Source organism: Lycium barbarum, chromosome 10 (assembly GCF_019175385.1).
Source record: "Lycium barbarum isolate Lr01 chromosome 10, ASM1917538v2, whole genome shotgun sequence".
NCBI classification, from domain to species: Eukaryota; Viridiplantae; Streptophyta; class Magnoliopsida; order Solanales; family Solanaceae; genus Lycium; species Lycium barbarum.
The window spans coordinates 100,340,909-100,345,773 of NC_083346.1; the positions used below are offsets into that span (position 1 = coordinate 100,340,909).

Below are 4,865 nucleotides of genomic sequence, written 5' to 3' on the forward strand. Positions count from 1 at the left end.
CGCTGCAATAAAATGCGAGTGAGCTACAACTACATGAGTTTTTCCTCTTTCCAGATTAGTTTGCAAATATTAAATCACATGTTTGTCACAGTTTTTAAAATAGCAATCTCTGCGATTACATTACGAGAATTTATTTGTCAATATTTTTTTCTTAATCTTAAACTCTATGTTCATTAAATACCATTATATGTATAACTAAAACAAGAAAAATATTTTATTTTTCAGTCATGCTGCAATTAAATTCTAGTGAATTACAATTAAATGAGTTTTTTCTCTTTTCAGCTTAGGATACAAGTATTAAATCACATGTTTTGTCATGCTTTTTAAAATATCTATCTCTGTGATTACATTACAAATTTATTATAATAATATTTTTGTCCTATTCTTAGACTATATGTTCATTAAACACTATTATATGTAAAATTGGAAAATAGCTACAGTGCACCTAACATTTGACCAGATTATTTATAAGACACTCAACCTTTACGGGTGACCTATTACCCTCCTGTACCTATTTATAGTGTGTTTTATTGGCATTTTGTGGTGAGTTGGACATGAGCGTGAGGACAGGCACAAGAAGCGCGTAAGGTGCATATTAAACTCAGACGACCCTTTTTTTTTCACCACCTGACCCTCCCAAGGACTATTTTTTTTAATCCCCTCAATCTATCCATTATTGACCCATTTCAATACCACATTACCCAATTGGAACTCCATTGAAGCTTAAAAAACCGAAACACTAACTTCAAAGGGATGGATCCAAGAGGTAAGTTACAAACTTGAGTAAATTTCTCCTCTTCTTTCTTTTTTTCTTATATCTAGTAGGTTAGGGTTGCTAATTTCCCCCAAATTTTTGTATACATTAAGTTATGAAATAGGTAAAATCTAGTGTCTTCAGTGCAAAATGTGCCAAATGTCAAACCCCAAACTCGATGATTTGACTATAATGTGCAAAAATTACGCAGATGATGTGAAGATTTGAAAGGGAGTCTGTTCTTTTTTTTTTTTAGAGTGTTTTTAGTCTAAGTGTTAAAGAATGGGAAGAATGGTAAGGGCATTTTAGTCTTTTCTCAGGCGTGTGGGCTGCACCTGACTTCAAAAAACTAGGGGTGACATTTTAATGGCCAATAAAACACACTATAAACAGGTACAGGGGGTAATAGGTCACCCGTAAAGATTGAGTGTGTTATAAATAATCCGGTCAAATGTTAGGGTGCGTTATAACTATTTTCACTATGTAAAATAGAAAAAGAAAAATATTTTTTTTTCACTCATTCCTCGCCAAAGAGATTCACTTAAGCTTCTAGCGAGTCCGAAACCAAAATGCCCCCAAAAAACCATTTTGAATCAAAATACCCCAACAAAAAAAATGTCACAAAAGTACCTTTAGCGCAGTAAAATACTGCGCTATAGCACTTCACGGAGACGGAGCCGTTAAGTGTTATAGCGCAGTATTTTACTGCGCTATACAAATGTTTCTCTCACCTATAACGCAGTAAAATACTGCGCTATAGGACTCCGCCTTAAAACCCATCGGGTTCCACCACTGGACCAGTGGATACTACGGTACCTGAAGGGTACATGCAGACTATGTTTGTGCTATGAGGGAGCTAAGCCGATTTTGGAAGGTTACACTGATGCTGACATGGCAGGAGATTATGATAGCAGGAAATCAACTTCAAGTTATATATTTACATTTGCAGGGGGAGCTGTGTCATGGCAATCCAAGTTACAAAAGTGTGTAGCACTATCAACCACAGAAGCCTAATACATTGCCGCAGTTGAAGCTGGGAAGGAGCTTATGTGGCTGAAACGTTTCCTTCAAGAACTGGGTTTCCGACAAGAAGAATACACAGTTCATTGTGATAGTCAAAGCGCTATGGATCTCAGCGAAAACTCGAGGTACCACTCACGCACAAAACATATTGACGTTCGATATCACTGGCTCAGAGAAGCAGTCGAGCAACATGAACTGAAGCTCTCCAAGATCAACACAAACGACAATCCTGCAGACATGCTGACCAAGGTGGTACCGAGAGACAAGTTCGAATTGTGCAAAGAACTTGTCGGCATGCGCTCAAACTAAAAGCCAGTGTACCCTCCTTCAGGTGTATGGGACTGGAGGGGGAGATTTGTTGGGTCCATCCCATAATTTGAGGAAGGAAACATCTCCCTCATTTTAAGGAAGAAAACAAGGAAGAAAACATTTCCCTTGTTTTGAGGAAGAAAACATATTCCTTGTTTTAAGGAAGAAAACATCTTCCTTGTATTTGGCAAATTGTCAAGTGCTTGCTTGAGTCACAAATGACATCAATAGGTTCATTTCATCCCTATAAATAGAGAAGCCTTCTATCATTTGTAGCATCACCAAGAGAAAGAGAGAAAAACAGTAAGGAAAACACTTGAGTGAGATATAGGTATTCAGTTTAGGATTGGTTTTTTGTAATAGTTGAGTGTGAGAGTTGCTCCTCTTATTGTAATTCTGTTCCGGTTATGAATAGAAGACTTTTCCAATCCTAACACTTGTATGACTCTTTTTGATGTCCGTAGGAGCCTCATGTCAGGCCGAATTCCCCAGTATAGTACAAGTGTTTGTCCGCATGATCCCAAGCATATCCAAATATACAATCCACATTTTCCTTATTTGTCATTCTTAGCATATAAAACTTGTTCCGAAAGCCCTCTTCCTTTTCCTACTACCGGTTATCCAGTGATCCATAATTTTTGTGGAAACAGCTTCACCGGCAGAATTCCTTTAATTCCAATGGCCCATGAAAGCTTAGGCAAGCGCATTGAATATGCATTTCTTGCTGGTGGAAACAAACTTACTGGATTGTCGGATGGGAACTTATTCTGAAACTGTGATGGATTAGGTGGAATGACGGTTAATCTTAGCAGCAATGAGATTTCTGGCCAAGTTCCTGAGTACATTTGTTCAGTATGTAGGTCTCTCAAATCTTTTGATGCATCCTGAAACAATATTTCCGGGTCCTTACCCAGGCACATTAGTCATTGCAAGTCCCTCATAGTACTTGACTTGAGCTGGAACAAGTTGCAGGGCCAAATTCCGGCTGATCTCCATGAGATGCATTCTCTTGAAGTTTTGGACTTCTCATCGAACTCACTCTCCGGTGACATTCCAGAAGGTCTCACGCACCTGCTGAATTTAACTGTTCTATTGTTGAACAACAACACATTGTCTGGTGAGATTCCCTCAGGTTTGGAACGTATGACGGCTCTTCATGCGTGCAACATCTCATTCAATAATTTATCCTTTCCATTTGATAATAAGATGATAACCCGGTGTAGCTTCCTGGGGAACTCTTTTCTTGCACCCACGCCATCGACCTTATCCAATAAGTCACAAAGTTATGCAGTTCCTCCACAAGAGCCTCAATCCAAAAATGGTAAGAGAGGACTTTCACTTTCTTCCATTAAGACTGTTGTTGCAGTATCTGCAATGGCATTTATTCTCGGTTTTGCCATCCTTGTTACCTTCTGTATGCACATAAAAAAAGGGACACCAAATCCTAGAATTGAGGAGGCCTCTGAATCACCTGAAAGAAGCGATATTACAGTTTTCAACGATGTAGGAGTAGTTTTGACATATGACAAAATCGTCCAGGCTACCAGACACTTTAGCTGGAGCAAATGCATTGGAAATGGTGGATTTGGTTCCACATACAAAGCTGAAGTTTCCTCCGGAATTATACTTGCAGTAAAGAGGCTCTCAGTTGAAAGAAGTCAAGGACTTCCCCAGTTCAATGCTGAGATTAATAGCCTTAGAAGCATAAGCCATCCCAATCTCATTACACTGATTGGATACTATGCAAGTGAGGCTGATATGTTCCTGATATACAATTATCTCCCGGGAGGTAACTTGGAGAAATTCATACAGGATAGAGCTAATAGAGTCTTTGACTTTAAGGTGCTTCACAAGATTGCCTCAGATATTTCTCTTCCAATCTCTTATCTCCATGATCAATGTGTCCCCCGCATTGTCCACCGAGATGTTAAGCCGAGTAACATATTGTTGGATAATGAACTCAATGCTTATCTGTCGGATTTTGGGTTGTCGAGGATCATGGGAATGGAAACCTGCACAACTACAAAAGTTGCAGGAACGTTTGGGTATGTAGCACCGGAATATGCTCTGACAAGTCATGTGTCTGACAAGGCCGATGTTTACAGCTATGGTATCGTGCTGCTCGAGTTGCTCTCGGGCAAGCGGGCTTTAGATCCTTCCTTTTCCGTGCATGAGAATGGGTTCAACATCGTTTCGTGGGTGAGCATGTTGTTGCGGGATGACAAGATACAGGACATTTTCTATTCCAGTTTGTGGGAGGCAGGTCCCGAGGAGAAGCTGGTGGACATGCTGCATTTGGCTTTACTGTGTACTACAGAATCCCTTTCTGCCAGGCCAAGGATGAGGCAAGTTGTCGGGCAACTGAAGAAAATTGCACTTCTTGTGCCTTAATTAGTGAAAGTAACTTAAAGCCTCTTTAGTTCTGCTTTATTTTATAGTTAATTTTTAACTAAAATTAGGCTCACCGGTTTCATGTAGCCATTTCCCCCTGTAAATGTATATTCCGATGGATGAATGATAATGCTATGTTTTACATATCAATACCATGATGTGAGAAATCATTATATTCCATGTGTCAAGTCATTGAATGTACAATTTTGGTAGGTTTTGAACATTAACTTGAATTGTGAATGCCTTTTAACCTTAAAAAACAGAAACAATGGAGCTTTTAAGTGTTTTGAAAGGAAATTAGTCCGGGTACAAATGTTTCTTTTCTTTATTCTCTTTTTCCTTTGAGCAAGGCATTTTCCCATTATAGTAGAATATAAGGGAACAAAAT

At 39.0% G+C, this 4,865-nt stretch overlaps 1 pseudogene; it reads left to right on the forward strand.

Annotated features, from left to right (window-relative positions):
* The first annotated feature begins 575 nt into the window (after positions 1–575).
* Positions 576–4,665, forward strand: LOC132616091 (LRR receptor-like serine/threonine-protein kinase RPK2; annotated as a pseudogene).
* The last annotated feature ends 200 nt before the right edge of the window (positions 4,666–4,865 follow it).